Raw genomic sequence first — 25,011 nt, 5'->3', positions numbered from 1 at the left:
ATAAACATTCTGGAATTGAGAGCAGTTCTCAATGCCCTTCTGGCTTGGCCCCAGTTAATAACTCGGGGGTTCATCAGGTTTCAGTCGGACAACATCACGACTGTAGCTTACATCAACCATCAGGGAGGGACAAGAAGCTCCCTAGCAATGATGGAAGTATCAAAGATAATTCGCTGGGCAGAGTCTCACTCTTGCCACCTGTCAGCAATCCACATCCCGGGAGTGGAGAACTGGGAGGCGGATTTCTTGAGTCGCCAGACTCTTCATCCGGGGGAGTGGGAACTTCATCCGGAGGTCTTTGCCCAAATACTTCGACGTTGGGGCAAACCAGAGATAGATCTCATGGCGTCTCGCCAGAACGCCAAACTTCCTCGCTACGGGTCCAGATCCAGGGATCCGGGAGCAGTTCTGATAGATGCTTTGACAGCACCTTGGAACTTCAGGATGGCTTATGTGTTTCCACCCTTCCCGCTGCTTCCTCGATTGATTGCCAAAATCAAACAGGAGAGAGCATCAGTAATTCTAATAGCACCTGCTTGGCCACGCAGGACTTGGTATGCAGATCTAGTGGACATGTCATCCTGTCCGCCTTGGTCTCTACCTCTGAGACAGGACCTTCTGATACAGGGTCCATTCAAACATCAAAATCTAACTTCTCTGAAGCTGACTGCTTGGAAATTGAACGCTTGATTTTATCAAAACGTGGTTTTTCTGAGTCGGTTATTGATACCCTGATTCAGGCTAGGAAGCCTGTTACCAGAAGGATTTACCATAAAATATGGCGGAAATACCTATACTGGTGCGAATCCAAAGGTTACTCCTGGAGTAAGGTTAGGATCGCTAGGATATTGTCTTTTCTACAAGAAGGTTTAGAAAAGGGTTTATCAGCTAGTTCATTAAAGGGACAGATTTCAGCTCTGTCCATCTTGTTACACAGACGTCTGTCAGAAAATCCAGACGTCCAGTCCTTTTGTCAGGCTTTAGCTAGGATCAAGCCTGTGTTTAAAGCTGTTGCTCCACCATGGAGTTTAAACTTAGTTCTTAACGTTTTACAGGGTGTTCCGTTTGAACCCCTTCATTCCATTGATATAAAAATGTTATCTTGGAAAGTTCTGTTTTTAATGGCTATTTCCTCGGCTCGAAGAGTCTCTGAGTTATCAGCCTTACATTGTGATTCCCCTTATCTGATTTTTCACTCAGACAAGGTAGTTCTGCGTACTAAACCTGGGTTCTTACCTAAGGTAGTCACTAACAGGAACATCAATCAAGAGATTGTTGTCCCATCCTTGTGTCCAAATCCTTCTTCAAAGAAGGAACGTCTTTTACACAATCTGGATGTAGTTCGTGCCCTCAAGTTCTACTTGCAGGCAACTAAAGATTTTCGCCAAACTTCTTCCTTGTTTGTCGTTTACTCTGGACAGAGGAGAGGTCAAAAAGCTTCTGCTACCTCTCTCTCTTTTTGGCTTCGTAGCATAATACGTTTAGCCTATGAGACTGCTGGACAGCAGCCTCCTGAAAGAATTACAGCTCACTCCACTAGAGCTGTGGCTTCCACTTGGGCCTTTAAGAATGAGGCCTCTGTTGAACAGATTTGCAAGGCTGCAACTTGGTCTTCGCTTCATACTTTTTCCAAATTTTACAAATTTGACACTTTTGCTTCTTCGGAGGCTATTTTTGGGAGAAAGGTTCTTCAGGCAGTGGTTCCTTCTGTATAATGAGCCTGCCTATCCCTCCCGTCATCCGTGTACTTTTGCTTTGGTATTGGTATCCCAGAAGTAATGATGACCCGTGGACTGATCACACATAACAGAAGAAAACATAATTTATGCTTACCTGATAAATTCCTTTCTTCTGTTGTGTGATCAGTCCACGGCCCGCCCTGTTTTTAAGGCAGGTAAATATCTTTTAAATTATACTCCAGTCACCACTTCACCCTTGGTTACTCCTTTCTCGTTGTTTCTTGGTCGAATGACTGGGACTGACGTAGAGGGGAGGAGCTATATGCAGCTCTGCTGGGTGAATCCTCTTGCATTTCCTGTTGGGGAGGAGTTATATCCCAGAAGTAATGATGACCCGTGGACTGATCACACAACAGAAGAAAGGAATTTATCAGGTAAGCATAAATTATGTTTTTCCCCCTGCACCTTTTAAACAACACTGGTATTTAGAGTTCTCAGAAGGGCTGCGTTAGGCTCCAAAAAGGGAGCGTACAGGCATATTTACCGCCACTGCAACTCTCAATAACAGCGTTGCTTACGGACGCGGCTAGCTTCAAAAACGTGCTCATGCACGATTCCCCCATAGGAAACAAGTCGGCTAATTCATATACACAAAGAAACCTTAACAAAGCAAATTTCATACATTTCGTACGCTGCAGCTGGTAAAAAAAGTAATTGAAACATATTAAGGGAAAAACAATTTTATAGTATACTGTTCCTTTAAGTGTTCTTTATATAGGATTCTGCCTATATCTTTTATGCAAAGGCCTTCCCAAGCTACGAAAATTGTCTGATTTTCTTTATTTTAGCTGCCCATCAAGTTCCATATACATTTGTTAATTCTGTTATACAGGGTGTAAAATTCTAAAATAGAAAAACAAGCAAGGGTGAGGGAGTAGATTAGACCTATTCACATGTGGAAAAGCACGAATACGTGCTCAACAGAAAGTCCGGACCCTTTGAGTCATCCGGCAGACTCACAAACGGCACAACAGCAGGAGCAATCCTCATCTAACGATCCCAGGGAACGAAGAAAAACCAATATCAAAGGCAATCAGTGGACCAATGGATCACAGGAGGACTTCTCCGGTACCGTATCCAAACAGGAATTACGTAGCAGCAAGATAGGGTGAAAACCATACAGCAACGTATTTCTCTGTGTCACAGCAGAGTTTTCTCAGGCTATACAAACAAACTATCAGCTGCTAAAGTTAAAAGAACACATAACCAATTGAGTAGTGCGCCGGATGACACACCCATTCTGATGTCCTAATCAATCAGGAGGTGCAGGGATTGCGCACCCATTCTGACATCAAAGGGATAACGAACCAATAAGCTATCTATTGAGGGTGCATGATTAGTATTTGTCTCAACAGAGCGCCATATTGTAAACTTAATGGTAAAAAGTATTACGGAATTAATCATGTAAAATGGGAGACATTGAATCTACCTGTAATGTATGTTAACAATTACTGATGGTTCCAATCTCAACCGATATTGGGTCACAAAAGGAATCCCAGGTCAAAAAAATATATAAAAACCCAGTTTTTAGGATGTAACCCATGCAAAGAATGCACATTCAGGTCTAGACATTCAGACCCGCTGTATTTACAAACCGATGACAGAGAGTAGGGATGATATATAAAAAACACTGATACTAGAGCTAGTATGTTTATACTTAAAGGGAGATAAAAAAGGGCAAGTAATAAGAAAGTCTCAAAAAAGATATAGGGTAATATCAGAACATGGCCAGAAATAAAATCAAATATTATATGTGTAACTTACTAAAGACAAAAAATGGAATGTCTTAAGAATACTTGAAAATATTAATAATAATAATAATAGAAAGTGTCTGCTATAAGGTTCATAAATAAAAATAAATAATGAATAATTAATGAATGTATGTGGATATGCATAACCACTATAAATATATTAAAAATAATTCATAATCTAAGTATGTAAGTGAATAGCAAAATAACAATTAAATGTGTACATGTGCTTGCAATTGATTGTGGATGAATACCTACAAAATTACAAAAGCCGGTCTATAATCAACTCCGCTCAAGTGACATAAAAGTGTTGTAAAAGGAATAGGGAGCTATTTAATAAAGACATAATATTTGAAGACCTAAAGGGTGTATAGGTGGAGTGCTCCTTGATTGAACTATAATAACCACCCCCCAGAAACACTATCCTCCTATAGACAAACGTCACAATCCTAGAGTAGAATAACAGAGATATGATCTACCATCTACATCCATACTGATTACCATCACAGTGGAAATGAAAGCCACAGTAGCCAGCCTTTTTTAGACAGACACCAAAAACCAAGATACCATCAACAAAAAATAGCGGATTTTTTTAGAACCCCTAACAACAAACACACCCAACCAAAGAGGGAAAAGGGTCCACAAAGACGTGGAACCAGGGGAAGAAAATCAAAAAGAATAGACTACAGAAACTGAAGGATGGGATATTTAACTTATCATCCCATCAATTATCTGATGATGAAATAAGGGTCCTAGGGAAAGGGTTATCCTTCAGCCCCTCTAACTCACACAATATGTTTGAATTATATGTAGATGTAAACAGGTTCATACGGAAATTATCCCTGCAAAATTATTTTGCAGAAATAAATTTAAAGGGTCCGGTGCTTTCCTAATTGTAACAGATAATATGGAGACAAGGATAAGAGAGAATATCAAAAGTTTAACTGACCCCCTACTAGAAGATTACATACATACTGAGTTTAAACCAAAATCCATTATCTCACATTCCCTAGGGAACAATTCCCACATAGAGTTGTTTAAGAAATTATAATAATAATATATCCTAGAGGATTTTGAACGGATGCCAAAGAGTGAGCTTTATAAAAAAATCTAATCTTAACATAAAAGAAAAAATGGCCCTTAAAAACTTGAAAAATAACCCCAGTCTGGTGATACGCCAAGCTGATAAGGGTGGTGGGATTATACTACAGGATCTGTCAGATTATTTAGTAGAGACATATAAAATACTTGGCGAAGAGAACTATTATAAAAAATTGCCCTCAGATCCAACAGATATTAAAAAACATTAACGGGGATTATACATTTTTGGTTTTCAAGAAGGGATCATTTTAAAATCAGAAAAAGATTACCTAGTCCCTGTAAAACCTAATTGTGCCTTTTACTACCATCTCCCGAAAATCCACAAAGACACCCAGTGTCCCCCCCGGGAGACCCATTATTGCGGGGATTGGTAGTCTTATGGACAATGTATCAGCCTATGTGGATTATTTTTTACAGAAATATGTACTCGCATTGGATTCACACAAGGACTCCCCTGATTTGCTTATGAAACTGGATGGTTATGTCATACAGGAGGATTACATGTGGATCTCATGCAATGTACATGCTTTGTGCTTGAATATTCCACATGGATTAGGTGTAAAAGCTATCTCTGAATACCTTGCTGGGGATGTGTATATACCTGAATTGCTGAAAGAATTTATTTTACAGCGAATTGCTTTTATATTACAGCACAATTTTGTGTTCCAAGATGATTTTTATCTACAGATGAGAGGTACTGTCATGGGGACCAGGTTCGCTCCGAGTTTTGCCAATTTATTTATGGGCCTATTTGAACATATTTATATCTATGGGTCGGCATTCCAGGCAAACCTGGTCTACTATGGCGGATATATAGATAATCTGTTGTTCTTATGGAAGGACGACAAATGCTCTGCACATTAATTTGTGGAACATCTAAACTCCAATGACATTGGGCTAACCTTCTCTAGTAATGTTGAGAGAGAATCTATAGTTTTTTTTTTTTTTTTTTTTTAGATCTGTGTTTATCATTCTCTGTTGAGAACAAGATTAAATCCACAATTCATTTTAAAACCGTTAACTGCAATAGCTACTTAAACTACAAAAGCAATCACTTCACTCCTTGAAAAAATGATGTCCCTTACGGACAATTTAAAAGGATATGTAGGAGTTGTAACCTACTAGAAGATTATGAATCCCAAAGTACGGTTCTTAAAGATTCCTAGAAAAAGGTTATTCCAGACAAATTGAGGCTGGATATGAGCGTGCAAAAACCGATGAGTCATATTTTCTGCCCAATAAAATTAGGAAACCCAATGTGAATCATCAAGAAGGGCCAATGTTCATTACTCCATATAATGTAAACCACATGAAAATCAAAAATATTTAAAAAACCCCACTGGGGTTTGTTACTTAGGGATCCAATATTGGGCAAATCCTTTAACTCCATACCAAGATGTGTCGTCATATGGGCACCTACCTTGAAAAATCACTTAGCCCTTGGCAAAAATGTTGTAAATAAAGAGAAAAATAAGTAGAGAAAGGCTGTTACTGATACTAATAACAAAAGGATTAATGATACAACATCGGTATCCAGTGGATTTATTGCCACTAAGGGTATCTTTAAAGGGACAGTCAACCCAAAAATAGAAAGAAAAAAAAAAAGAAACTGCAATATGTGTAAATATATCAGCCCTGGTTGCAATCCATTTTCTTCACATACCACTAAAAAAACATTCTTTCTTTCACAAGATATGACGAGTCCACGGATTTCATCCTTACTTATGGGATTACGCCTCCTGTTCAGCAGGAAGTGGTAAAGAGCACCACAGCAGAGCTGTATATATAGCTCCTCCCTCCCCCCCCCTCCAGTCATTCTCTTTGCCTGTGTCAGTGATAGGAAGAGGTAAAGTGGGGTGTTAGTTTAGATTCTTCAATCAAGAAGTTCTTTTATTTTAAAATTGTGCCAGTGAGTACTATTTTTCTCAGGGAGAATTAGTCAGTCTATAACTTTCCAAGAGGAGTGGAGACATTTTATTTTTCTACCCTGATGTTGATGATCTTAGCAAAAGTTATCTAAGATCCATGCTGGTTCCCACAGAGCAGTTGAAGGTAGAGTTAAGAAACATCTTCAGTGTGGAGAACTGTGTCATGCTACAAGCAGCATTGAGGTATGTTCAGTCTTTTGTTTTCTGGGGACACTTGATACATCAGAACAGGCTGACATTATTCCCTATCTGGGGAGGGTAATCAGTATACACTATAGAAAAAAGAAATGGTGTACCTGGAATTCCCTTTTATTTTATTTTAGTCATTTAAAAATGTGTTGGTGTTTCACTTTAAATTTCAATGGGCTGACGCTGGGAGCGGTTGCTGGCTGCTGTTACGATGCAGTTTTATTTGGCTTGACAGGAGATAAAATCTCGGAGTTGCGCTTTTGTATTTATAAGAGGGGCACATGCCTTATTATAAATTGGATCAGACATGTTAATTTTACGACCCATGCGAGTCTCGGTAAAGGCTAAGAGTTACGCCCACAGTGGACGGGGCCTATTTTCGTGCGGTCTATCGCGCAATGTGTTTTCCGGACGGCAGCACGGTTCTGAGGCTCCGGTGGGGCCTAGCTCAGTTTTTGTACCCGAAGGTGCAGATAGACTTGTGACCGTTGTCTTCAGTGTGATCTGGGGGCAGGTAGGCGCCGCAGCAGAGCTGTGGCGAGGTGCAGGGTCCGGAATTATTATAAGTTAATATACTGATAAAATTGTTATATAAATTGATATATATCATATCCTAACAAGTGGTGCAATATCGTTAAGCTATTTTGGGCACATAAGGTCACTTTTTATTACTGAAAACGTTGTTTTGTCTAATAACAGAAAAATTTTGCGCTTTTATTATTTGAAGGCACAGTACATTTTTTAGTTATAAATTTTTTTATATATAATTTTGACTTCAGAGTACAATATATCAAGCATAAAATGACTATTATTGCTATTGCTAGTCTGTTTAACATGTCTGAACTTGAGGAAACTACTTGTTCTATGTGTTTAGATGCCACTGTGGAACCCCCTCTTACTTTTTGTCCCTCATGTACTGAAAGGGCCTTAAAATGTAAAGAGCAAATTTTCTTTAAGGAAAGTGTGCCTCTAAGGATGATTCTCAGTCTGATGAGAATCGGGGTATGCCGCTAAATTCTCCCCAAGCGTCACAACCTTTAACGCCCACCCAAGCGACGCCGAGTTCTTCAACCGCGTCTACTTCATTTACTCGGCAGGATATGACTGCAGTTATGTCATCTACCCAAACGCAGCAGGGCAGAAGTCAATGTGAATACTGTAACCTCTGATGCTTTGTTGGCTATTTCTGATATTCCCTCACAGGGATCTGAATTAGGGTTCAGGGAACTTCTGTCTGAGGGGGAACTTTCCGATTCGGGAAGTGTTACCTCAAACGGATTCGGACGTCATGTCCTTTTAGATTTAAGCTTGATTACCTCCGTCTGTTGCTTCGGGAGGTTTTAGTTACTCTGGATGATTGTGACTCTATTGTGGTACCACCAGAGAAATTGTGTAAGGTGGACAAATACTTAGAGGTGCCTGCTTACTCTGATGTTTTTCCGGTTCCTAAGAGAATCTCGGAAATTATTACGCGGGAATGGGAAAGACCGGGTATCCCATTCTCACCTTCTCCTAATTTTAAGAAAATGTATCCCATATCTGACACTGTTCGGGACGCTTGGCAAACAGTCCCTAAGGTGGAGGGAGCTATATCTACCCTGGCTAATCGTACAACTATTTCTATTGAGGACAGTTGTGATTTCAAAGACCCTATGGATAAGAAACTGGAGGGTCTTCTAAAAAAGTTATTTATTCATCAGGGTTTCCATTTACAACCGACGGCCTGCATTGTACCAGTTACCACTGCGGCGGCCTTCTGGTTTGACGCCTTAGAAGAGTCTCTTAAGACTGAGACTCCTTTAGAAGACATTTTACATAGAATTAAGGCTCTTAAGATGGCTAATTCTTTTATTACGGATGCCGCCTTTCAGATTGCCAAATTGGCGGCTAAGAATGCCGGATTTGCCATTTTAACGCGTAGAGCGTTATGGTTAAAATCTTGGCCGGATGTGTCATCTAAGTCAAAGCTTTTGGCTATTCCTTTCAAAGGAAAAACCCTATTCGGGCCTGACTTGAAAGAAATCATTTCTGACATTACGGGCGGTAAGGGTTATTTCCTACCTCAGGATAAAGCAGCTAAACTGAGGGGTAAACAAAATAATTTTCGTTCCTTTCGGAACTTCAAAGGAGTCCCCGATTCTTCTTCCGCTAAACAGGAAGGGAATTTTGCTCAAGCCAAGACCGTCTGGAGACCCAACCAGGCTTGGAACAAGGGTAAACAACCCAAGAAGCCCGCTACTGCTACCAAGACAGCATGAAGGGGCGGCCCCCGATATGGGACCGGATCTAGTAGGGGGCAGACTTTCTCTTTTTGCCCAGGCTTGGGTAAGAGATGTTCAGGACCCCTGGACACTAGAAATTGTGTCCCAAGGGTATCAACTGGAATTCAAAAATTCTCTCCCAAGGGGGAGGTTTCTTCTTTCACGATTGTCTGTAGACCGGATAAAAAGAGAGGCGTTCTTACGTTGTGTAAAAGACCTTTCTACTATGGGAGTAATTCGTCCCGTTCCAATACTGGAACAGGGGCAGAGGTTTTACTCAAATCTTTTCGTGGTTCCCAAGAAAGAGGGAACGTTCAGACCCATTTTAGATCTCAAGAGTCTAAACAAATTTGTCAGAGTCCCATCCTTCAAGATGGAGACTATTCGAACAATTCTACCATTGATCCAGGAGGGTCAATATAGGACTACCGTGGACTTGAAGGATGCATACCTTCATATTCCTATCCACAAGGATCATCATCAGTTCCTAAGGTTTGCCTTCCTGGACGAACAGTTTCAGTTCATGGCTCTTCCCTTCGGGTTGGCCACAGCACCCAGGATCTTCAAGAAGGTTCTAGTGTCCCTTCTGGCGGTTCTCAGGCCACAGGGTATTACAGTGGCGCCTTATCTAGACGATATTCTGATCCAGGTGTCTTACCAGCTGACAAAGTCTCATACAGACATGGTTCTGTCCTTTCTGAGGGTGGAAGGTGAATCTAGAAAAGAGTTCATTAATTCCACAGACCAGTGTTCCCTTCCTGGGAACTCTAATGGATTCCATTTCTATGAAAATTTTCTTGACAGAAAGTTAGATTCTGAATACATGCCGAGCCCTTCAGTCCAATCCTCTGCCATCAGTGGCTCAGTGCATGGAGGTGATTGGATTGATGGTGGCGGCAATGGACATCATTCCATTTGCTCGTTTTCATGAACATGCTCAGGCAGTGGAAGGGAGATTATGCAAATTTGTCTCCTCAGATAGATCTGGATCAGGAGACAAGAGACTCTCTTCTTTGGTGGTTGTCGCCGGATCATCTGTCCCAAGGGACGTGCTTCCGCAGACCCTCATTGGTGATAGTGACAACTGACGCCAGCCTACTGGGTTGGGGGGCAGTTTGGAATTCCCTGAAGGCTCAGGGTGTGTGGACTCGGTCAGAGTCTCTTCTTCCAATCAATATTCTGGAATTGAGAGCAATATTCAATGCGCTTCAGTCGGACAACATCACGACTTCACGACTGGGGCTTACATCAATCATCAGGGAGGAACAAGAAGTTCCTTAGCGATGACAGAAGTATCCAAGATAATTTGGTGGCCGGAGGCTCACTCTTGTTATCTGTCAGCAATCTACATCCCAGGAGTGGACAACTGGGAAGCAGACTTTTTAAGCAGACAGACGTTTCATCTGGGAGAGTGGGAACTCCATCTGGAGGTCTTTGCCACCCTGATTCTCAGATGGGGCAGACCGGAGTTGGATCTGAGGGCGTCTCGTCAGAATGCCAAGCTTCCGAGATACGGATCCAGGTCCAGGGATCCTCAGGCCGAACTGATGGATGCCTTGGCAGTGCCTTGGTCGTTAAACCTAGCTTATGTGTTTCCTCCGTTTGCTCTCCTTCCCCGGGTAATTGCTCGGATCAAACAGGAGAGAGTTTCAGTAATTCTAATCGCGCCTGCGTGGCCTCGCAGGACTTGTTATGCCGATATAGTGGACATGTCCTCTCTGCCGCTGTGGAAGCTTCCATTGAGGCAGGACCTTCTCATTCAGGGACCCTTCCAACAACCAAATCTAGTTTCTCTGCAACTGACTGCTTGGAGATTGAACGCTTGATTTTTATCTAAGCGGGGGTTCTCTGATTCGGTCATTGATACTTTGATTCAGGCACGTAAGCCTGTTACTAGAAAGATCTACCATAAGATATGGCGTAAATATCTTTATTAGTGCGAATCCAAGGGCTACTCATGGGGTAGCGTTAGGATTCCCAAGATTCTGTCTTATCTCCAAGAAGGATTGGAGAAAGGGTTATCAGCGAGTTCCTTAAAGGGACAAATCTCTGCTTTGTCAATTTTGCTACATAAACGTTTGGCAGATGCTCCAGACGTTCAGTCTTTTTGTCAGGCTCTAACCAGAATCAAGCCTGTGTTTAGACCAATTGCTCCACCCTGGAGTTTGAATTTAGTTCTTAATGTTCTTCAAGGGGTTCCGTTTGAACCCATGCATTCCATAGATATTAAGTTATCTTGGAAAGTTTTATTTTTGGTTGCTATTTCTTCTACTCGTAGAGTTTCTTAGCTATAAGCGTTACAATGTGACTCGCCTTATTTTATCTTCCATTCTGATAAGGTGGTTTTACGTACCAAACCTGGTTTCCTTCCTAAGGTTGTTTATAATAAGAATATTAATCAGGAAATTGTTGTTCCTTCATTATGTCCTAATCCTTCTTCTAAGAAGGAGCGTCTGTTGCATAACTTGGATGTGGTGCGTGCCCTGAAGTTTTACTTGCAGGCGACTAAGGAATTTCGTCAATCATCTTCATTATTTGTTGTTTTTTCTGGAAAGCGTAGGGGCCAGAAAACTACAGCTACCTCTTTCCTATTGGCTGATGAGTATCATCCGTCTAGCATATGAGACTGCTGGACAGCAGCCTCCTGAAAGAATTACGGCTCATTCTACTAGGGCTGTGGCTTCCTCGTGGGCATTTAAAAACGATGCTTCTGTTGAACAGATTTGCAAGGCTGCAACTTGGTCGTCTCTTCACACTTTTTTCCAAATTTTATACTTTTTCTTCTTCTGAGGCTGGTTTTGGGAGAAAGGTTCTTCAAGCAGTGGTGCCTTCCGTTTAGGTTCCTGTCTTGTCCCTCCCTTTCATCCGTGTCCTATAGCTTTGGTATTGTATCCCATAAGTAAGGATGAAATCCGTGGACTCGTCATATCTTATAAAAGAAAAGGAAATTTATGCTTACCTGATAAATTTATTTCTTTTACGATATGACGAGTCCACGGCCCACCCTGTCATTTCTAAGACAGGTATTTATTTATTTTTGTTAAACTTCAGTCACCTCTGCACCTTTGTCTTTTCCTTTCTCTTCCTAACTTCGGTCGAATGACTGGAGGGGGAGGGAAGGGAGGAGCTATATATACAGCTCTGCTGTGGTGCTCTTTGCCACTTCCTGCTGAACAGGAGGCGTAATCCCATAAGTAAGGATGAAATCCGTGGACTCGTCATATCGTAAAAGAAATAAATTTATCAGGTAAGCATAAATTTCCTTATTTCTTAACACCTAACATGCACTAGCACTTTTGTAGTTTTATCTTTTAACGTGTAAACTTTGTGGGATCTAATATGTGGGTCGTACCTGCAGATTGGTTAGGAATAGGTGGAGCGAACACTACAGAAACATGAAGAACAACTTTAAATTTCATAGTGTACTTAAACACTGTCATATAACCCACAATGGCAATGTGTATATTTTCTCTATTTGTCAGACTATTCCACAATCTTATCTATAAAATAGACACAATTGTTTGAGACAAAGGGAGACATATTGGATCTACAAGCTGAAAACCCTTTTTCCCTTTGGACTCAACATGAACATGGATCTAGCAGCTTTTTTATTTGATCGATTTTTTTTTTTTTTTTTTTCTACACTATTTATCTTCTATATCACATATTTATTGTAGTATAGGTATTTGATACAAGATTATACTACACCATTTTCAGCTAAATCTTTTAGCTCTATCAGAATGTAACTATTGGGACAAATCTTTTCAACTATTCGGTTTTACTTGAATATTTACTCTATTTCATAAACTTTATTTCAGCATGGATTATTCGTAGATAATTTTATTTGCTTTGCGCACTCCACCTATACACCCTTTAGGTCTTCACATATTATGTCTTTATTACATATCTCCCTATTCCTTTTCACTACACTTTTATGTCTCTTGAGCTGAGTTGATTATAGACCGGCTCTTGTAATGTTAGGTATTCATCCACAATCAATTGCAAGCACATGTACACATTTAATTGTTATTTTGCTATTCACTTACATACTTAACTATAAATATATTAAAAATAATTAATAATCTGTTATGCATATCCACATACATTCATTAATTATTCATTATTTATTTTTATTTATGAACCTTATATCAGACACTTATTATTATTATTATTATTATTTTCAAGTATTCTTAAGACATCCTATTTTTTGTATTTAGTAAGTTACACATATTATTTCTGGCCATGTTCTAATATTATCCTATATCTTTTTTGAGACTTTCTTATTATTTGTCCTTTTTGATCTCCCTTTATGTATAAACATACTAGCTCTAGTATCAGTGTTTTTCTATATATCATCCCTACTCTCTGTCATCGGTTTGTAAATGCAGCGGGTCTGAATGTCTAGACCTGAATGTGCATTCTTTGCATGGGTTACATCCTAAAAACTGGGTTTTTATATATTTTTTTTCTATCGGCCTGTCTGTTGAGCACGTATTAGTGCTTTTCCACATGTGAGTAGGTCTAATCTACCCCCTCACCCTTGTTTGTTTTTCTACTGATCTATACCATGAGGCGCATTGTATAATGTCCCGCCAGACAATTCAAAAGCTCTAAAATACAAAAAGTAGAAGAGCGGCCTCGTTTCTGGTTTCTCTTTATCTGCTGGGAACGTTCCCCTTGTTTCCACCACTTGCCTGAGGAGAGATCTGGTGAATTGTTGGACTGTGTCCATATATACGCTTGTGTGCATACTCACACATATTATTTCCGTTTGCATATCATCACATGGTATGCCAATTGGACTTGTAGGAATTGTTTCCATTGATTGTATCATTTATAATTGTATTTTACATTGCCACTTTTATTTATTATTTTTTATTTTCATTTTTTATTTTTGATATATTTTTATATTTTATGATCTATTTCCTCACTTTGGTAGGCGCCTCTTTTAGATATAGTCTAGGACATAGGGATTGCTATGACCTGACATATCTGTGTTCTCAGGGTGTAAAATTACTGCATGGTGAATATAAAAAAACAACTCAATTATACAGAGGAATCTAATGACCGACTGATAAAATACATATTAATTTAGACTTTAGATTAATTAGATTTTTTTTTTTTCTGATTATACCATTTTACATAGTTTTTTTAAAAGGAGTTGTGTATATTTTCATGGGTTATCTTCCAGTTGTCTTTAGCAGCTTATCTAATGTTGCTATTGACATATCTATGCTTGATCCCATTTGAGCTCTAAGGTAGATGTAAGACTTTATTCCCTTGGTGATTTAATTTATGTAGATGCCAGCTGCCACTGGGTTTAGCTGATCCATGTCAATTTGGAATCTGTTTCACAAAGGTTTTTGTGTGTGTGTGTATTTTTGTATTCCGGTTAATGCAGGTTCATTTTATTTAATATAATGTGTGTTTATGTGCACACTATCAGTGTGATAAAGGTACTTTTATTCTGGTACATCTGTGCCTAGTAAGAAGGTGCATGTTGAGGATATGAGGGGTCAGGCTACAGGGCTGACCTTGATCATCTGAACTTTCAGCAACATGGTTAGATTTTTTTTCTTCTATTAGCCAACGATGCCTTTGTTGTATGACAGAAGGTAAAGCTCTTGCTGTTATGGGGATATGATACGGATTCTCCCTCAGGGGGGAGTGTGTATGTTTGTGACGTGGGTCCTGACTTAACATCATGGGGGGGGGGTGAGAGGGGAACAGGCACTGCAGGCCGGGAAGAGCACACGCTGATCCTGGCAGGGATTCAGGCCTCATTCTCTCCCCCCCCTCCAGTCCCCCCTCCCTCCATCCCCGCTGCGCCTGTGCTAGCTAACAATGCAGCACAATAACCAAGGCGGCCGGCTCTCTAAGAGCTGCCATGAAGTGAGAGCAAGGATAAGGTGAGTCTGACATAGCAAACAGAAGCACTGTCTTTGTTGCCTTGGCAGGCTGGTGTGAGAATGTGTGTGTGTGTGCGCTCTTCATGGTTTCTCTTTAAATCCCAGCATTCTCAGGGAGAGTCGTCCTTGTTTCTTATAATAATCACTGTGCACCCAACTGCATTTTACCCCTAAGTCTGGATAATAGACCAAGAAGTTGTGCCCTATGACACAGGATCGTTTGCAGCATTCTATGTCCCAAGAGTCCTGCTGAGGGCTTAACAGCAATACATACAGCAGCAGCAGCATTTGTACTACACTCTCATTGTCAAGGTAAAACTGCTTTAAAAGCACTTTTCTCTCATGTTCATTGTGACTGTGCATGAAGCCAATTTGTGTAGTTTAACCCAGTCCTTTATTTCCCCTATATGAGAAAAGAAGACTAAAAAACAACAAAAATGCTGCTGTGTGGTTTGCTAGATATTTAGACTTTTTATTTTGTATTTATTGATATCCGGTTCATTTGAACGACCCTTGTGTCTATCTTAATTACATACTAAAAACAACTATAGTCTTGTGATGTGCTTAATCTATTGATATAGTATAATGCAGTATTTACTTGGGACATGACATATTGTTTATCAGATTTAGCTTTTTGATGATTTGTATTTTTCTTTCTAATGAATTTATGCAGGTGATGCTTATATAATAAGTATATATTCTTGCTGTGTTTACCAAACAGCCTGTTTAAAGTTACAAGGACACATTCATTTCAACTTGGACTATACATACCCCTATAGATATGATATGACTCTGTACTTGACTTTTAACACAAACAAAAGGCAAACATTTTATAGTGCTGTTTTTCCTCTCTCTCTAAATACCCCAGTCTCAACCACACATGCATTTGATATACAAGTTCACATAATATAAAAATGTGGAAACAATTGTTCACTTTCCCAGATCATGACAGATGTACGCTGCATATGTGATCAGAACAAAAAATATAAGTCACTAATACTAAAGTCAAATGCAGGAGAACTTTACAACTGTTTCCATAGCACACTCTAGTTATTTAGATTCACTTTTGCTCACGTGCGCTAAACATTTTGTCACATCACCCCTTATCACTAATATTTCACTGGCATTTTATCAGTCATTTTTTTTTATTTATGCTGCAGATGTTTGAACAGGGGCATTCTTTACCTGGCACATCTATCTGGTGTATCCCTGTAACACAATTTACCTGACACACATGCTGACTTTACATTTGAACACACCTGAGCTTGCTCTCTCACTGCCCTGATGCATTCTCAAGTACTTTAAGTTCTTAAGGAACCCAGGTTGGGAAGCTAGGATATAGCGTTTTGCAGATTGTAGAGAATGTTTGAATAGATGGACAGGGAGCAGAGGTGAGAGGTCAGAAGCTGGCTAGAGGTCAGTGATGAATTATGGTTGCTTGAGGGAAAGGACTGTCGTAAGAGCGTTGGTTTATTAATTTCATTTTGTATGGATTATCATTGTGAAATGTTTGGTACAATTACCAATAATAAAGCACAACAATATGTGAAAATGAATTAACTTAAATTACTGGATATAATAGTGCTGACCTGCCATTGGCCAATATCTTGATGTTTTTTTTTTCTTTTCTTTCTTTCTTGTGCTACTCATTATTATCACTGGTAATAAACATTTATTGGAACCTGTTGTGTATGTACATCCTTTTGTGTTCTTACATTTATGCATATGAAAATGTAAAAAGCTTGTCTCCTGTTGTTGAGAATTATAGACTTGAATCTAGAAGACACAAATTTTTTTTCAAATTTAGGGACCAATCAAATCTATCAAAGTTGTATTATGAATATCAAAAAAGGCTAATTTTAAGGATCTTTGTCCTACAGTTCAGACAAAGTAGAATAGTTTTTTGTTTGTTTTTGTTTTTTTATTATAATTAAGCTTGTGATAAACTTGCTCTAAAAACTTAAAATAGCCACTTAAAGGGACAGTCTAGTCAAAATTAAACTTTCATTATTCAGATAGGACTTGTAATTTTAACTTTCCAATGTACTTTTATCATCAACTTTGCTTTGTTCTCTGGGTATTCTTATTTGAAACAAAACCTAGGTAGGCTCATATGCTAATTTCTAAGCCCTTGAGGGCTGCCTCTTATCAAATGTTTTTTTAAATTCCTTTTCACAACAAGAGACTGATAGGTTCATGTGGGTTATATAGATAACAATGTGTTAATGCACAGGGAGTTATTTAAGAGTTAGCACAAGACAATACTAAATGCAAGTCAATAGATAATAAACGGTCACAGTCATGTGATCAGGGGGCTGGAAGAAGGTTCTCAGATACAAGGTAATCACAGAGGTAAAAACTATATTAACCCTTTCATGACCGGGTTAAAAAGTGTACATCGGAACAGCGTTCCGATGTACACAAATTGAAATCACAAGATCGTGCAAAAGATTGCGAGATTTCAATTATGGGATCGGGTCTGGGGGGCGTCCCTAAGATGCTAGGAACGCCCTCCAGACCGCAATCAAATCCTGCAAGCCTAGTAGGCTTCAGGGCAGCCATTTGCGATGATGTTGTATTCAGTCATAATGGCTTTAAAGCCTAGTGCCGTTGTGACGGAATACAATGGCATAACGGCATTAAAAGGTTAATATAACTGTTGGTTATGCAAAACTGGGGAATGGGTAATAAAGGGATTATCTATCTTTAAAAACAATAAAAATTATATGGTATACTGTCCCTTTAAGGTACAATAAGTTTAACTCTTAGATCATACTAAGCTTCTGATTGGTGCATAAAAAGACTAGTATGCCATTTTGTTACTGCAAGATTGTTGCAAACTTCTTTATCAAATGAAGATGGAGATATAAAGCCTAGGCATAGTTTGCACTGAAATGTCCCTCCAGCAGCCTTTGTTGCTAGTGAAGGTTGCATCATGTAACTATATGCAAGATGCTGCAGCCAAGAGCTAAACAGAAAGTGCCTGGATATCTGTTCGCTAGGGCTCTTAGCCTAATGTTCTTCCAGAGCCTCTGTGGAACTCTATGGAGGATGAGATGCAGGACCAGCTTTGGCAGAGCTTGGCAACAGAGATCACGTGTTTTGTTTTAGTTGCTGGCTGGGATACAGAAGATGCTGTGCAAGGTCATATTTTCCTTGCTTGTTTTAATAGACTTGCTCTGCTTGTTGCATCCCCCCCGCCCTTCATGTTGATCCAGTAGGATTTTTGTTCTACTTGTGACTTTTTTTTTTCCTCTAGTACAATTTTCATTTCCTAGATGAAACAATTAGGTGATTTCTACAAACATATATATATATATATACACATACATACATACATACCCATCTTGTGTGGCAGAATATGCAGTGGTAAATTGTGAATGAAGTAAGCACCATGCGGCCCATCTGTTGCATTTAATTGAATAGCTCTGACAGTGAAGCGATTTATCGTGTTGGCAACAATATTAGCAGTGCACACACTGGGCTGAAGAAATTTTGGTTTCAACTAAATTAGTTCTATTAATATTAGACAATAGTAGTTGTGTGGTGTTCGCTATAGTTTGTGAGGTTCTGCAGGGGCGTGTTCATTGAGAATTGAGTTTCCTGCTCTTTCTGGGTTCCATCACTACTTTTCAAACCTAAAGTTACTGAATGTTTCTGTTTCCTTTTTCAGTATAGTACAGTTGTTAAAGTACAGTTGATGTTTTCAAAATACAGTACTATTAAATTCTTTCTCATATTAGTGAGTTGACTATCATTTTAAATTATTAGAGAAAGTAAAAAGTTTTTTATATATTTCAAAACATTTTTTCTTAACATAAATTATTCCCAAAAAATTGTGCAAACTGTTTGTTTAGACTATAGCACAAAATACCATCTCTAAATGGCGTATAGTAAAGGCGCACCACTCAGAAAAAGACACAAATGTGTATTGCACATTTAAAATGTAACATTAAGTTGCCTTTTCTACCAGATAATTCCCCAGTAAAACATAAAGTAACGAACACCTCATTCACATGAGTTTTCTACTTATAAGGGACTGACAACACCCATCTGACACCAGACCTCACCTGAAAACAAGTGAGTACTGTCTGAGTGGGTTCTGTACAGATAAATATACAGCTAGCAAATAAACATAATAAACAATGTAACAAATCAGGTTACCGACAGCTTCCACGGCCCATATGATTTTACACACATTCATTAGCCAGCCAGTTTACTGACATATCAAATCCACCTGTTCCTTACCTCTTCCACCACAGCAAAATCTGCCCGGAGCTCTGCAGTTGCCTTGTGGTGGTATATGCCCATTTCATAGTGTCAGTACTACCTACTGTGCGGTGTCCTAGGATGAGTCTCCAGCTGGATGCAGATTTGAGGAATGGCTGTTTCCTCCTTTGCAATTTGTACACCTCCCGCCAGTGCTACTGCAGAGCACTAGGGAGGTTTTGTTGTGGAGGTAGAGGTACTACCTCCACAGCAAAACCTCTCCCTAGTGCTCTGCAGTAGCACTGGCGGGATGGGGATACGTTGGTAAACCGGCTGGCTAATGAATGTGTGTAAAGACCTTTGGACTGCTTTTAGAAGCTATAGTTTTGCTATAAAAGCTTTACAGCAGAGCAAATTATAGTTAAAGGGACATAATACTCATATGCTAAATCACTTGAAAGTGCTGCAGCATAACTGTAAAAAGCTGATAGGAAAATATCACCTGAATATCTCTATGTAAAAATATATTTTCCCTCACAACTTCCTCAGCTCACCAGAGTAAGTGCTGTGTAAAAAGTTATCTTTCAGGTCCTGCCCAGCTGCTGGTAAAAAAATAAAAAAAGAGAAATGAACAGCAGTCAATCAGCATCAGCAGTTCTTAGGTCATGAACTGTGATCTCATGAGATTTCATAGTAAACTTCCTTAAACTGAATAGGTAACTAACATGAGTGTGCATGAGGCACGCTCCCCTGCAAGTTCCAGGACAGGCATACTGATTTGCTGCTTAAAGTCCTTTACAATGGGGTGTGACTACTTAGGACATTTTGAGGTAAAATATCTTTCTTTTTATGTACCTTTAGGTGATGGTAAAGCTTTCTTGTATGAATACCTATAGAGATAAACGATTACCTTAAAGGGACAGTAAAGTCATAATTGAACATTCATGATTTAGACAGAGCATATAATTTAACAACTTTCCAATTTACTTCTTTAATTTGCTGCTCCTTCTACAAATGATACCAAGAGAATGAAACTAATTTGATATTAGAAGTAAACTGGAAAGTTGTTTAAAATTGTATGTTCTACCCAAATCATGAAAGAAAATGTTTGGGTTTCATGTTCGTTATTCAGAGCATGTGATTTTAAAATAACCTTCCAATTTATTTATTTTTAATTTGTTTAGTGCTATTTATATCCTTTGTTGAAAAGTATACCTAGGTAGGCTCAGAAGTTGCCAATTGGTGGCTGCACATATATATTCCTTTAGCTATTTGCTTTCAGCTAGCTCCCATTAGTGCATTACTGCTGCTTCAACAAAGTATACCAAGATAATAAAACCAATTAAATAATAGAAGGGAATTGGAAAGTTATTTAAAATTGTATATTTTGTCTGAAGCATGAAAGAAAAATGTGAGTTCCATGTCCCTTTTCATACAGAGATTCATACAGAGCATGCAGTTTTAATTTTTTTTTTTTTTCAAATTTACTTCTTCAAAGTTACTTTGTTTCCATGCAATTCTTTGTTGAAGAGATACTTAGGAAGGTGTCTGGAGCACTAAATGGCAGGAAACAGCGCTGCCATTTAGTGCTTTTGTAAATAGATAACGTTCTTGCAAAACTGCTGCCATATTGTGCTCCAGACACGTGCACGCTCCTCAGCTTATGTCCCTGCGTTTTAATAAAACATACCAAGAGAACGAAGAAAATTTGATGATAAAAGTAAATGTTGTTTAAAATGACATGCTCTTTCAGAATCATTAAAGACCTTTTTGGGATTTCATGTTAACCCCATTGACTGAAGTTTGCAATTCCTTACTAAAAATATATTGCAGCCTAAGGTTTAAGAGACAGACTGATCTGTTCTCAGTCTGGTTTACAAGCTCATACTTGTAGTTTGTGATGACTCTGGCCATAAGCGAGGCACAGCACGCAGCCAATGGGTACTTGTCCTCTTTTTGAGGACACTGCAGTATGCCTTTTCCATAATATGACAAGAGGGAGGGGGTATTTGACTTTCTAAACTCCGCCATATGCCAGCAATGCAAGAGATCTCTTCATGGATTATACCATAAAGTGGGTCATTGCTGATTCTGTCCACCCTATCAGAACTCCTGGTTTAAATCCATACTTATATTTTGTGGATCTCAGGGGGTACTGTTTCACTACACTATAGAACTGTATTTGTTGTTTGGCAGCATATTCATACACTGATTATGCTTTCCGTGCATTGCAACCTTTACAACAACATCTGGATTATTATAGCATAGAGCGCAGTTGTTGTTTTTTTACCTTTTTGTACACTGGGGCATGCTTGGCTTACATTTGAAATTCTTTACCATCATGATTTGTTCATGTCCTTAAAGCCAAATCAATCAAAATATAAAAATTTGTATGTGTATATAGTCCTTAAAAAAGTGTGTGTATATAGTCTTAAAAAAAGTGTGTGTATATGGTCCTAAAAACGTGTGTATATAGTCCTAAACAAGTGTGTGTGTATATAGTCCTAAACAAGTGTGTGTATATAGTCCTAAACAAGTGTGTGTATATAGTCCTAAACAAGTGTGTGTGTATATAGTCCTAAACAAGTGTGTGTGTATATAGTCCTAAACAAGTGTGTGTTTATAGTCCTAAACAAGTGTGTGTGTATATAGTCCTAAACAAGTGTGTGTGTATATAGTCCTAAACAAGTGTGTGTTTATAGTCCTAAACAAGTGTGTGTTTATAGTCCTAAACAAGTGTGTGTTTATAGTCCTAAACAAGTGTGTGTGTATATAGTCCTAAACAAGTGTGTGTTTATAGTCCTAAACAAGTGTGTGTTTATAGTCCTAAACAAGTGTGTGTATATAGTCCTAAACAAGTGTGTGTATATAGTCCTAAACAAGTGTGTGTGTATATAGTCCTAAACAAGTGTGTGTGTATATAGTCCTAAACAAGTGTGTGTGTATATAGTCCTAAACAAGTGTGTGTGTATATATAGTCCTAAACAAGTGTGTGTGTATATATAGTCCTAAACAAGTGTGTGTGTATATATAGTCCTAAACAAGTGTGTGTGTATATAGTCCTAAACAAGTGTGTGTGTGTATATAGTCCTAAACAAGTGTGTGTGTGTATATAGTCCTAAACAAGTGTGTGTGTGTATATAGTCCTAAACAAGTGTGTGTGCATATAGTCCTAAACAAGTGTGTGTGTATATAGTCCTAAACAAGTGTGTGTGCATATAGTCCTAAACAAGTGTGTGTGTATATAGTCCTAAACAAGTGTGTGTGTATATAGTCCTAAACAAGTGTGTGTGTATATAGTCCTAAACAAGTGTGTGTATATAGTCCTAAACAAGTGTGTGTGTATAGTCCTAAACAAGTGTGTGTGTATAGTCCTAAACAAGTGTGTGTGTATAGTCCTAAACAAGTGTGTGTGTATAGTCCTAAACAAGTGTGTGTATATAGTCCTAAACAAGTGTGTGTATATAGTCCTAAACAAGTGTGTGTATATAGTCCTAAACAAGTGTGTGTTTATAGTCCTAAACAAGTGTGTGTGTGTGTATATAGTCCTAAACTACTAGCCAGGACAAAATGTTACTCGCCACTTCTAATCTTACCACACCCACTACTTCACACCCTCTTATTGTTTTTATTTTATGCCATAACAAATTAAATAATGCTACATACAGTAATAAATTAACAAAAATAAGTTCATAGCAGTTGGAAACATCAACTAGAGGTTCTGGGGAAGACAACAGCTCTTTAGAAAAAAGTTGTTGAACTGAGAGAATACAGAGAGTGCTGACAGTCACGGAAGGTCATAGCAGACCTGGAGATTTTTTTTTTTATTATTATTATTTTTTTATATTATCTCTCTCTTATTGCTCTTAAAGGGACAGTCAACACCAGAATTTTTGTTGTTTAAAAAGATAGATAATCCCTTTATTACCCATTCCCCAGTTTTGAAAAACCAACAGTTATATTAATACACTTTTTACTTCTCTGACTAACTTGTATCTAAGCATCTTCTGACCGCCCCTAATCGCATGACTTTTAGTTATTATCTATTGACTTGCATTTTAGCCAATTAGTGCAGTGTCTGCCACTAGCCACGAGCGTGATCACAATGCTATCTATATGGCCTACATGAGCTTGCTCTCCCCTGCTGTGAAAAGTAAATAAAATAGAGGCGGCCTTCAAGGTCTTAGAAATTATCATATGCACCTTCCTAGGTTTGCTTTCAACTAGAATACCAAGAGAACAAAGCAAAATTGTTGATAAAAGTAAATTGGAAAGTTGTTTAAAATTAGATGCCCTATTTGAAAAATTTAATTTTTTTTTGGACTTGACTGTCCCTTTAACTATCTTTCTTAACTCCCTCTTCTCTTCAATCTCTCTTTTTTACCCTCTCTTACCGTAATAATAGTAGGTATACACACAAATAAATAAATTAAAAAAATAAAATATATATATATATATATATAGTGCGTAATGTGTGTACACCCACCTACTATTATTACGGTTAACATGCCACCTTATTCTGCAGTGCTTTGACACAAGGTAAATGATTACAGAGTGATATTTACAAAGAGAGTGACATAATCAATAAAAGGGTTGGGGGTCCTGCCTGTGAGTTACCATCTGATGTACACCAGTAATGGGAATAAGGATATGTCGGTGACTATTCTGTCTGGGTATGTTGTGTGCAATTTCCAGGTCCAATAACCAGGCTGAAGCTTTCTTTTCAGTGTCCTCATGTCACCAGCACGCTACATTACTCTGACGCACTCTGCATTAATTCCCTCAAGCTGGCCTCTGATGTGGCCTCTGAGTGGCTGTGTGATGGCTCTGGTGCTAGGAGGCTGCAATGCAGTGTGCTGCAATACATAGTTCTGTTTTCAGCACCAAAGTGATTGAAAGTGCATGGGCTGCATATACCATCATGGTTGTTAATTAAATGAGAAGCTGTGGAGAGATTTTAGCTCCTAGCCCTTCATCCCTACTCTTTATGTCCACACATTGGTGCCTTCTGTTTCAGCTTTAGATATTATTTAGCACATAGCTTTATTTTATCTATAATGAATGGTCCTAATGACCTTGTTTGTTGCAGGGTTTTCATTCAAAATTGTGTTGTGTTTTTTTTTTTTTTTTTAATTACTTTATTAACAAGCAGACAATTGTCATAAAATGAGTAAATATAAACCTGCAAAAATACATTTCTTAAAGGAAAATAAAAATATAACACGTTTAACCTAGTTACCACTTAAAGGGACAGTCTACACCAGAATTTTTATTGTTTTAAAAGATAGATAATCCCTTTATTACCCATTTCCCAGTTTTGCATAACCAACTCAGTTATAATAATATACTTTTAACCTCTGTGATTATCTTGTATCTAAGCCTCTGCAAACTGCCCCTTTTTTCAGTTCTTTTGACAGACTTGCAGTCTAGCCAATCAGTGCCTGCTCCCAGATTACTTCACGTGCACGAGCACAGTGTTATCTATACGAAATACGTGAACTAACACCCTCTAGTGGTGAAAAACTGTTAAAATGCAATCTGAAAGAGGTGGGCTTCAAGGTCTTAGCATATGAACCTCTTAGGTTAAGCTTTCAACTAAGAATACCAAGAGAACAAAGCAAAATTGTTGATAAAAGTAAATTGGAAAATTGTTTAAAATTACATGCTCTATCTGAATCATGAAAGTTTATTTTGGCCTAGACTGTCCCTTTAAGACCCTAGAATGCAAAGAAAAACAATTGAAACGTGCCAGACAACTCTATTTTGTTTTTTTGTGTTCTTTAAAAAAAAAAAGTGAATTCTTAGTAAATTTAAACACTTGGTAAATAAGACTCTTCCAGCAATAGAAGAGAGATAAAGAAAAATTGTGTGAAAAAGGCTATAGAAAAATCAAACAAATCCTTTGTGAGAGAAAAACCAGAGTAAGG

The 25,011-nt window shown here is 38.5% G+C and overlaps 1 protein-coding gene across 7 annotated transcripts in view; it reads left to right on the top strand.

Annotated features, from left to right (window-relative positions):
* Nucleotides 1–25,011, top strand: part of NCKAP5L (NCK associated protein 5 like) — a 235,375-nt gene that overhangs the window by 106,627 nt on the left and 103,737 nt on the right. Inside the window, exons 1-2 of one of the 7 annotated variants that reach the window (XM_053708048.1) lie at nucleotides 14,785–14,875; nucleotides 14,981–15,187. The exons of 4 other annotated variants lie outside the window; for them this stretch is intronic. The gene's annotated coding sequence lies outside the window, so the exon portion shown is untranslated. Of the gene's footprint in view, nucleotides 1–14,773; nucleotides 14,876–14,916; nucleotides 15,188–25,011 lie in introns of those variants that run through there. 2 more of the 7 variants (XM_053708050.1, XM_053708049.1) reach the window with 2 other exon arrangements.

This window comes from Bombina bombina, chromosome 3 (assembly GCF_027579735.1).
Source record: "Bombina bombina isolate aBomBom1 chromosome 3, aBomBom1.pri, whole genome shotgun sequence".
Taxonomy (NCBI): Eukaryota; Metazoa; Chordata; class Amphibia; order Anura; family Bombinatoridae; genus Bombina; species Bombina bombina.
The sequence above is the reverse complement of the archived record's forward strand: the minus strand, read 5'-3'. Positions and strand labels throughout refer to the sequence as shown.